Here is an 11,539-nt window from a genome sequence, read left to right as displayed (position 1 = left end):
CTTGAGCCCAGGAGTTGGAGGTTGCTGTGAGCTGTGATGCCATGGCACTCTACCCAGGGGGACAGCTTGAGGCTCTGTCTCAAAAAAAAAGAAAAGAAATTTTCTATTTTTAGTAGGGGCAAGCTCTTGTTCTTGCTCAGGCTGGTCCCTACCTCCTGAGCTCAAGTGATTCTCCTGCTTCAGCTTCCTAGAGTGCTGGGATTACAGGTGTGAGCCAGTGAGCTGGGCCCAACCGTGGCAGTTTTGAGGCTTACTTGCCAGATACTTTTTTAAATGGTACTCAATTAGGATTTGTCTGATACTTTTCTCATGATTAGCCTGAGGTTATGGGGTTGTGGCTGTCAGATGTTTAATTCTCCCTAAACCATATTTGTATGAAGCTTATTCTTGTTTCCTAATTGTCATTTAAGGAAAAAAAAATCCCATTTATGTTTTATGGGTACAATATCTTTAAATTTTCTGAGCTTAAAAATAAAAATACTTTTCTGAGGATGTTAATTTTATATTACTTACTTTTTGTCTTTGGTACCTGCGTGTTTGATATCTTTCTGTTGGTGATCTCTCAGGGGCCTTAGGCATACACAGCTGATCAGAAGAATCTGGGTGGGCTCTTCAGTGTAGGGTGCCTGGGAGGGAGACCAGCCTTTTTTGTTCTTGTACCAAGTTTTGGTGTTTTTTCTATGGGGCTGATTTTTCAAGGGGAGACTCTTAAGACTGGGCAGTGGGGAGAGGGGACATGGTGCGTTCTCTGCAGGCCTCCTGTGAGGCCAGCAGCACAAGAGGATCTGAGGCCATGACTGGCTCCTCGGGCTCTCACTTGGCTTCTTTTTTTTTAAGCTCCTTTCCTCACTCCTATTCTTTTTGCCCTAGCTGGACTTTATTTATTTATTTCATTTTTTTGTAGAGACAGAGTCTTACTTTATTGCCCTTGGTAGAGTGCCATGGCATCACACAGATCACAGCAACCTCCACTTCCTGGGCTTAGGCGATTCTCTTGCCTCAGCCTCCCGAGTAGCTGGGACTACAGGCACCTGCCACAACACCCAGCTATTTTTTGTTGCAATTTGGCCAGGGCCAGGTTTGAACCTGCCACCCTCAGTATATGGGACTGGTGCCCTACCTACTGAACCACAGGCTCCACGCCCCCACTCCCCCCGTGTACTTTAGTGAACCCAGTGTGGCTGTCTAGCTGTTACACTCCACCCTCAGCCAGTCCTTCATGGTGATGTCCCCACCTCCCCCTTTGTACAGGGCACCTGCTATGGTAGCACCTGAGCCTTTGGGGTTTGCCCCTCTGCAGCCTGTGGTTTGTACTGTCTTTCAGTCTATTAATACTTACTCTTTGCCAAAATTGTCCCTGTCTTTTGAGGTCTTTGTTTATCTTCATTTTAGGGGGTTTCAGAAGGGTGAGCTGTATATGTCCATGGTCCTCGTGTGGGGTTAACCAGTACCCCTAGTATTCTAGTGTTTGTGGAGTCAGAAGGATTGAATAAAGGGCCATTTCTGGGATGTGTGTGTGCGTGTAGACATACAGTCACACTCCACTCTGCTGCCTTTTTCACGTGATCAGTCATGTTGTCTTTTTTTTTTTCTTGAGGCAAAGTCTCAAGCTGTTGCTCTGGGTAGAGTGCCGTGGTATCATAGCTCACAGCAACTTGAAACTCTTGGGCTTAAACGATTCTCTTTGCCTCAGCCTCCCAAGTAGCTGGCACAAAGGCATCTGGCTAGTTTTTGGTTGTAGTTGTTGTTGTTTGGCGGACCCTGGCTGGATTTGAATCCACCAGCTCTGGTATATGTGGCAGGTGCCCTAGCCGCTTGAGCTACGGGCACCGAGCCCAGTCATGTTGTCTTTTTGTGTCAGCACTGAGAGCTGCTGTTTGCTCTGATGGCTGCAGAGTATTGCGAGGCCCACAGGAGAGAGCTGGTTTTGGTGTCTGGTCACGTGTCACATCTTCTTACAAATGTGAAGAGTGAACTTCTCTGTCCTGTCCTTCTAAACCTCCTGAGATGGGGAGCCCAAAGCCCCTCTGGGAGGCACAAAGACCCTGTGTTGGTTGGTTCTTTCTCTGTGCCAGGGAGCATAGTGTCAGGGGTGTTGGTGTTATACCTGGTAACCATCACTTTATTCTTCCTAGAGTAGCACTCTGTCCCCATTTTGTGGATAAGAAAACAGTTGGTGAGTGAGGTGACATTGGTCTCTCTGGCTCCTTTGTTATTCTGGCAGTTTGTGTAGAGAAAGTGTGGAAGGGACGTTTGTTCTCTGGATGTTGCCTCAGAGAGGCCATGGTTATCCTTAGGTTAGGGGGTGTTCGTAGTCTCAGGTGGCTGTTATTTGGTGGGTGATAGAACCAGTCTTTCTCTCCCTACTGTGTTTTCTCCATGTTGGGAAGACAGAGAAGGGATGCTTTCTCTTGCCTTACAGAAACTGCTTCCTGCTATAGCCAGACCCTCCTGAGTGGTCCTCTTGTGTCCAGATTCCATCTTGCTACAGGTGACATCATTCCTACAGGGGAGAGGCTTTGGGTGTAAACAGAGTGTGCCATTGTGCGTGGACCTCAGGGACAGCCACTTTTGTGCCTTGAGCTTGTGCTGGGCCTGGCTGCCATCCTCGCTAAGCTTTTTCTAAAATTTCATAACTCTTTTAAACATAGCAAATCTATTTAGAATTGGTTCACAGTATTTTATGACCTTTATTTTATTTTTTTTTTTTTTGCAGTTTTTGGCTGAGGCTGGGTTTGAACCCACCACCTCTGGCATATGGGGCTGACACCCTACTCCTTTGAGCCACAGGTGCTGCCCCATTTCCAAAGTCTTTTGAAAAAGGTCTGAAGAGAGACCCAGCGATATAATCTGGGAAGCTAGTTCAGGGGAGAAAATTTTCTGTATTTTTTAAAGCTTTACAGCTTTTCTATATCAAATGTGTATTTCTTTGACTACTAAAAATATTGTGGGGTGGCACCTATGGCTCAAAAGGGTAGGGTGCCAACCCCATATGCCGGAGGTGGCAGGTTCAAACCCAGCCCTGGCCAAAAAAAAAAATGTTGTGGAAAAACATGTAAGCAAAGGAGCAGGACTAGGATTAACCACCTGTGCGAGGCAGTGTGTTGTGACCCCACGTGGGCCAGCCTGTGCATACTGTCCCGGAGTGGGAATCTTGAAACCGACATTTAGTGTGTTTAAAATGTAGCCTTGGGGTGTTTATCTCAGAGGGTTTTCTGAGAATTACAAGTGTACTCTGTCTCCCAGGAGTTAGTGAAAGGGGTCCACCAACAGGTCCTAAATGTCCATGAGTTTGTCCTCATGGTCTTTGAAGGTTGTTCTCTGTACCAGTGCCCTTGGGCTGTGACCCATCAGTGTGGGGTCAGGTCCCTGGTGCGCAAGAGACAGTAGAAACACTGGTGCCACATCTGCCCAGCACCCAGAGCAACTCGTGGGGAGACGGGAGGCTTCACCAGCTATGTGGGAGTCTAGAGGGATAAGTGCTATTGTCAGGGCTAATGTCGGCTGTGCGGTGCCCCTGGGAACAGGAGCAGAGCTGTGGTGACAGCTGCTGCCAGTTGAGAACCTACTGAGAACAAGCACTGGTTCAGGGGTGGTGTTTGTTCTTCCAGTCATCGCTGATGGCAGACCTGGGAAGTGGGTAACAAACAGTATGTTCATCCTTAGTTAATCCACAGAAAACAGGCCTCAAGTCACAACATCGACTAGGGCAGGGGGAGGGGGATGTAAACCCAGTGTAGATGAGGCTGGGGGTTGGTGAGGGATCTATGTGGGCAATGGGGCCAGTCATTGGGTAGGGGATTTAGAGTTGACCCTGGACTCACTGTAGGGCAGGGGACCATGAGGGAGAGCCTACTGTTCTGGCTGGAAAGGAATGGCTTGTGACTCGTGGGAGGCTGGGAACTGCCTTGGTGTTACAGCAGAGGCCTTAATTCTTTTATTTTTTTATGATTTAAAAAATTTTTATTTCATTTTGTATTGTTTTGAGGCAGAGTCTCTGTTGCCCCTGCTACAGTGCCGTGGCATCATAGCTCACAACAACATCAAACTCTTGGACTCAAGAGATTCTCTTGCCATGAAGATCAGCCTCTGGAATAGCTGGGACTGCAGACATGCACCACTACACCCCACACCTGAATAATTTTTTTTCTTTTTTTTTTTTAGACACAGAGTCTCACTTTGTCAGCCTTGGTAGAGTGCTGTGGTGTCACAGCTCACAGCTTACAGCAACCTCCAACTCCTGGGCTTAGGCGGTTTTCTTGCCTCACCCTCCCGAGTTGCTGGGACTATAGGTGCCCACCACAATGCCTGGCTATTTTTTGTTGTAGTTTGGCCAGTGTCGGGTTTGAACCTGCCACCCTCGGTATGTGGGGCTGGCGCCCTACCCACTGAGTCACAGGTACTGCCCAACACACCTGAATAATTTTATTTATTTATTTATTTATTATTTTATTTTTTGAGATAGAGCGTCAAGCTATCCCCCTGGGTAGAGTGCCGTGGCATCACAGTTCATGGCAACCTCCAACTCCTGGGCTCAAGCGATTCTCCTGCCTCCGTCTCCCAAGTAGCTAATAGCTAGCCCGCCACAACAAGCAGCTATTTTTGTTTTTGTTGTTGCAGCTGTTCTTGTTGTTTGGTAGGCTGGGGCTGGATTTGAACCTGCCAGCTCAGGTCTATGTTGATGGTGCCTTAGCTGCTTGAGCCACAGACGCCGAGCCTATTTATTTATTAATTTTTTGAGACAGAGTCTTTATTGCCCTCAGTTGAGTGCCGTGGCATCACAGCTCACAGCAACCTCAAACTCTCGGGCTTAAGTGATTCTCTTTCCTCAGCCTCCCAAGTAACTGGGACTACAGGTTCCTAACACAACACCTGCCGGGCAATTTTTTGGTTGTAGTCGTCATTGTTGTTTGGCGGGCCGGGGCTGAATTCTAACCTGTCAGCTCCGGTGTATATGGCTGGCACCCTAGCTATTCAGCTATAGGTGCTGAGCCTGAATAATTTTTTAAACATTTTTTGTAGACAAAGTCTCACTGTGTTGCCCAGGCTGGTCTTGAACTCCTGGCCTCAAGCAGTCCTCTTATCTTGGCCTCTTGAAGTGCTGGGATTATAGGCATGAAGTATAATGCTTGGCCATAATTTTTTTTAAACTTGCTGGCTCGGCGCCTGTAGCTCAGGTGGCTAAGGTGCCAGCCACATACACCTGAGCTGGCGGGTCTGAATCCAGCCCGGGCCCGCCAAAAACAACAATGACGACTGCAACCAAAAAATAGCCGGATGTTGTGGCGGGCGCCTGTGGTCCCAGCTACTTGGGAGGCTGAGGCAGGAGACTCGCTTGAGCCCCCAGGAGTTGGAGGTTGCTGTGAGCTGTGATGCCATGGCACTCTACCCAGGGGGGTAGCTTGAGGCTCTGTCTCCAAAAAAAAGCTTGCTAAGGTCTTTCTCTTTTGTCCCAGCTAGAGTGCAGTGCCATCATCGTAACTCACTACAGCCTCTAACTCCTGGGCTCAAGTGATCTTGTCACCTCAGTGGTTTAGAGATGGGGTCTGACTATGTTGCCCAGTCTGGTCTCAAACTCCTAGACTCAAGCAATCCTTCTGCCTTTTTTTTTTTTTTTTGAGACAGAGCCTCAAGCTGTCCCCCTGGGTAGGGTGCCGTGGCATTACAGCTCACAGCAGCCTCCAACTCCTGGGCTCAAGTGAGTCTCCTGCCTCCGCCTCCCAAGTAGCTGGGACCACAGGCGCCCACCACAACGCCCGGCTGTTTTTTGGTTGCAGCCATCATTGTTGTTTTGGCGGGTCCGGGCTGGGGATTCGAACCCGCCACCTTAGGTGTACGTGGCTGGCGCCTTAGCTGGTTGAGCTATAGGCGCCGAGCCAATCCTTCTGCCTTAACCTCCCAGAGTGCTAGACTGGTCATAATTTTTTAATTTTTTTAATCCTTATTTTTTATTTCTGTTTCTCTCTCTCTTTTTTTTTTTTTTTTGAGAGTCTCACTCTGGCACCCTGACTTGAGAGCTGTGGCATTATAGCTCACAGCAACCTCAAGTTCTTGGTCTCAAGTGATCCTCTTGATCATTTTTTCTATTTTTAGTAGAGACAGGGTCTTGCTATTGCTCAGGCTGGTCTTGAACTCCTGAAGTGATCCACCTGCCTTCGCCTCCCAGAGTGCCGGAATTATAGGTGTGAGTTACCATGCCCGGCCTTCTCTTGCTTTCTAAATATGCTCTGGCAGTGGCTAATGTCTCCCATAGGTAAGATTGGGCTACTAGAAACCCCACTTCCACCCCTCCATTCCCATCAACCTTTTTTTCTTTTTCTTTTTCTTTTTTTGTTTTTTGCAGTTTTGGTCGGGGCTGGCTTGAACCCACCACCTCTGGCATGTGGGGCCTGTGCCCTACTCCTTTGAGCCACAGGCGCCGCCCATCCATCAACCTCATTTTCCAGCAGTTTATTCTTGGCAAGGTTTGTACTGGACTCTACAGGTAGAATGACCGGGTTGTGTACAAGTGAGCTCAGGCTTCAGCTTACCTGGTGGGCTGTCTCCTGACTCCTAAAGAATTGGGAAAAGGGAGGGAGTAGGTGGCCCTTTTCTGACTGCTGTGTAGGGAGCTTCTGAAAGCTGGAGGTGTGGCAAGTGTTGGGTCTCACTGTTGCTGAGCAAGATGGAAGTTTCCCTTCAACACTCAGGATTCCTCCAACTGCTACATTTATGAAACCTTTTTTGTTTTATTCATCAATTGCAGTGTATTTATTTCCATATCATTTTGTCCTCTAAACAGGGGCCCCCAAACTGCAGCCCCAATCCCTTCCTGCCTCCTATTTTTGTAAATAAAGATTTACTGGAACACAGCTGTGGCCCTTTGTTTATGTTATCTGTGATTACTTTCATGCTGCAGTGACAGCCTTGGGCAGGGGCTGTATGCCTAGCAAAGCTGAACGTGTTTCCTATCTGGCTGTACAGGGTGGAATGTCACTGTCTCCATGTCCCCAGCCACCTGGTGGCACAGTGTCTGGCACACATTTGCATATTTAAAGTAGATAGCCTGCCTTATGTTCTTTCTTATGAGGCACGGGTAGAGAAGAACAGACACCTACTCGTTAATAGTGTACTTGGATTTCATCATAATGGTTCTCGACTTTTTTGATGGAGACTTGTCTATTGACCACGTCTTTCCTGGCCCACGTAGTTATTCCCTGAAGTATTTGTCCAGCCTGCTATCGGTTTCTCCCTTGTCAGATCATGATTTTGGTGTGTTTTGTCTAGCAGTGGCATCTCCCTATCCCTTCCTTGCAGAGACATCTACCTTCATTCCTATTCCCAGGCTGGGGGCTTCTGCTTGTGCCCCACACCCAGCTGTGACATTTAGCTGAACTCACTGTGTGTCTCCCAAGTGGCTGTGCTCTGCAGGGCAGGCTCTGGTTGTGGCACACATAGGCCTTTGTCAGTGGGGAACACCTCCAGGTGTCCCGAAGGTGAGACTACTTAAGAAGCAGAATATGGCTCGGCACCTGTGGCTCAAGTGGCTAAGGCACCAGCCACATACACCTAAGGCCACGGGTTCAAATCCAGCCCGGGCCTGCCAAACAACGACGGCTGCAACCAAAAAATAGCCGGTCACTGTGACGTGTGCCTATGGTCCCAGCTACTTGGGAGGCTGAGGCAGGAGACTCGCTTGAGCCCAGGAGTTGGAGGTTGCTGTGAGCTGTGATGCCACGGCACTCTACCCAGGGGGATAGCTTGAGGCTCTGTCTCAAAAAAAGAAAGCAGAATATTGGGACAGTGCCTGTGGCTCAGTGGGTAGGGCACCAGCCTCATATGCCGAGGGTGGCAGGTTCAAACTCAGCCCTGGCCAAACTGCAGCAACAAAAAAAATAGCTGGGTGTTGTGGCTGGCACCTGTGGTCCCAGCTACTCTGGAGGCTGAGGCAAGAGAATAGCCTAAGCCCAGGAGTTGGGGGTTGCTGTGAGCTATGACACCACAGCACTCTACTAAGGGTGATAAAGTGAGGCTCTGTCTCTACCAAAAAAAAAAAAGCAGAATATTTTGACCCACCATTACTAGAATCAGGGGGCCTGTGAAAAGACTGGATCTGCTTTCGATGCAAATCTGGCTGTTGGAGGCAAGGTGTAAATACAGTCCTTGTCCTTGACGTTCAGTAACAGCATCTGTGCAGTCCAGAAAATAGCTGATGAGCCTGGCTGACTCGTCAAAGCTGATTGCATCTTCCTTTCTGCTGTGGCCCTCCCACAGGTGAAGCAAACACAGTAGAGGACCCTGGATTTGGGGGTCACCCTGGCCATTTAGTCTGTGGCCTGGTGTTCTCCCGCCTGGACTCTAAACCTGGCTCCAGCATTTGGCAGCTTTGTGCCTTTGGGCAAGTTACTTCTCTGTCCTTAATGCCCTTTTCTGTCACAGAGGCTGTAGCAGTAGTATCTTCCAGAAAGGGCTGTGGGGAGGAGCCAGGGCAGGTGAGCACATAGCAGGCCCCCAGGAGTGCTGGCCACCACTGTGATTAGCCCTGAATGTGCAGCTGTAATGGTTCCAGCCCGAGTCACCTGGTCAGGCAGCTGACACTGGCGGCTCCCCAAGTGTGGAGTGAAATTAATCCTATTACCCGGAAATGGTTTTTATAAATGAGAGAAGAGGGAGAGTTTCCCTCTAGTGGACAGATTGGCCAAGTCTCAGGAACCTATTTTGACAGGTGGGTGGGTGCTGTCTGGAGAGGTGGAGCTTAGGTATTTTGTTGCATGTTTTTCTGATTTTTTTTTTCCCAGCAGAGTCTCACTGCACTTAAGATTTTTGTGCCAAAATACAAAGAACTGTATTTATTTTTTGATGCCCTTTTTTCATCTAATAGCAATATTTTCTTTTAGTGTATACTTGTGAAATATGCAGCACTGAGGTTCTAAATAAGGTTTTGTTTGGGGATAAAAGGAATTCTGTTTCCTGCAAGGAGAGAGAAGGCAACAGGAGAGGCTCAGCCCCGGGGTGAGTCAGGCTCATCTGAGAACCTGGGGCATCTTGTAAGTTCTTGTCCCTCAGATCCAGGATTGAGTCAGAGTCTGTGAACATGCCCATGACCCACAGGAAGCGTGTTCTCTCACCTCAGACAGTGTCCTGATTCGCACCCAGATGCTCGCCTATGCCACCTTCTTTCTGGGAGGGAGTGTTGATGGATGGAAACTTGGCAGATTCTTGGAAATTGATTCAGGCCCTAGTGGCAGTGCTCCTGGCCTGATGTTTGTGAAAACTGGCTGGCAAGCAGAGCAGCCAGATGGGTGTGGGCTGAGCCCCAGATATGACTCTGCTTCCGTGGAGATACGTACAATTGGAGGAAATCCTAATGATTATGTTTTGTTTTGGAGTTTTGTCCTGTGAAATTCGCTTAATGAAGGAACTCCTGAATGCTCTAAGGCAGGTATCTGTAAACTTACTTTGTAAAGAGCCATGTAGTAAATACCTTAGCTTCTGTGGGCCACATATGGCCTCATTTGCACATTCTTTAGCCTGACTGTATTTTGCTGGCTGCTGCTTTAAGGGAAAATAGGGGCAGTCTTCACCATGGAGAGTTTGAATACCCAAGTATTAGGTCTCCACTGAGCAGTGGTGACTCAGTTGATTACTAGTACCCCAAGTTTTATGGGAATATAGAATACAATTCTAGGCATGTGGTAACCAGAGATGGCCGATTTGACAATAAATCATTTGTAATTGTGTGGCTGTGGGTTATCATGATGGGCTTGGTTTTAGAACCAGCTGCTGCTTACCCAGGACCCTTTTTTAGTAGATAGGGAAACTCAGGTCTAGAGAGGCAGTAATGTGCCACTAAAATATGAACTTTAGTTAAAAGGGGTTACACATAAAAAAATTGTTATGTGCAGGATTAGTCGAGGTGTTAGCCCATAAGGGGTAGAAAACACTTCAGCTGGAACATAGCAGGTGCCTAATTAGTATTTGTTTTTTTTTTTTTTTTTTTTTTTTTTTTTTTTTGAGACAGAGCCTCAAGCTGTCCCCCTGGGCAGAGTGCCGTTGCATCACAGCTCACAGCAACCTCCAACTCCTGGGCTCAAGCGAGTCTCCTGCCTCCGCCTCCCAAGTAGCTGGGACCACAGGCGCCCGCCACAACGCCCGGCTATTTTTTGGTTGCAGACATCATTGTTGTTTGGCGGGTCCAGGCTGGGGATTCGAACCCGCCACCTTAGGTGTACGTGGCTGGCGCCTTAGCCGGTTGAGCTATAGGCGCCGAGCCCTAATTAGTATTTGTTGAATGGTTAGATTTACCTGTAGTTGAAGTAGTGTCTCTTAGACACAATCTGAATTCCTAGGAGGGTGGCTCATGTTTGAGCAAAGTCTCTTTTCCTCCCTCCCACCCTCCCTTCCCTTCTTCACAATGGAGGGGTTGGGACCATGAGAGGTGTGCTGAGCACCAGGTAGACACTGTCCGCTGGTGTCCACTCTAAGCTTGGTCAGTGCTGAGTAAAAGGAAGATCTGTTCATGTCAGTGACCTAGCAGAATCTAGGACTAACACCTTGTCAGAAGACTTTTAAGCAATGTCTATAGGGACAAACTTATTTCTGGTCAAATTTTAGAATTAAATCACATCTGAATTAAGAAAGTAAGAGGTCAGGTATGGCGGCTCATGTCTGTGACCCAGCGTTTCAGGAGGTCTAGGATTGGTGGATAGATCACTTGAACCTGGGAGTTTGAGACCAATCTGGGCAGTGCAGTGAGCCCTCATCTCTAACCAAAAAAGAAAAAAATTAACCGGGTGTGTTGGCAAGTACCTGTAGTGCGTGCAGTGGGTAGCTTCTGTCCCCTGGAGGCAGGATGTAAGGCTGGGATTCTGTCCAGCTTTACCTATGCTGTACCCAAGGCCCAGCTTCGCTGGGTAGTGGCCAATAAGAATGGGTCTGTAGGCTTGGTGCCTGTGGTTCAGACGGCTAAAGCGCCAACCACATACACCTGAGCTGGCAGGTTCAAATCCACCCCAGGCCTGCCAAACAACAATGGCCAAAAAATAGCCAGGCATTGTGGTGGGTTCCTATAGTCCCAGCTACTTAGGAGGCAGAAGCAGGAGAATCTCTTGAGCCCAGGAGTTGGAGGTTATGATGTCACAGCACTCTACCTAGGGCGACAGCTTGAGGTTCTGTCTCAAAAAAAGGGGGGAGGTGATAGATGGGTGTATTTGTTCTCTATTGCTTAAGTAAGAAATCACCATACATTTAGTGATTTAAACTACACAAATTCTCTTACAGTTTTGGATGTCAGAGGGCTCTGGAGGCTTTAGAAGAGAAATTATTCCCTTGCCTTTTACAGCTTCCAAAGGCCACCTGCACTCCCAGGCTCTTGTGGTCCTCTCCTCTATCTGCAGAGAACAATAGTCCAACCTCTGGGATATTATTCTTGTTGTTGCACCTCTGGCTTTGATCTTCCCACTTCCCTCTTATAAGGATCCTTGTGATCCCATTGGATTTAGTTGGATAATCCAGGATGGATAATCTTCTCCTTCCAAGATTCTTTTTTTTTTTTTTTTTT

The sequence above is a fragment of the Otolemur garnettii genome, unplaced genomic scaffold, assembly GCF_000181295.1.
Source record: "Otolemur garnettii isolate 467f Iridium unplaced genomic scaffold, OtoGar3 scaffold00087, whole genome shotgun sequence".
Lineage (NCBI taxonomy): Eukaryota > Metazoa > Chordata > Mammalia > Primates > Galagidae > Otolemur > Otolemur garnettii.
The sequence above is the reverse complement of the archived record's forward strand: the minus strand, read 5'-3'. Positions refer to the sequence as shown.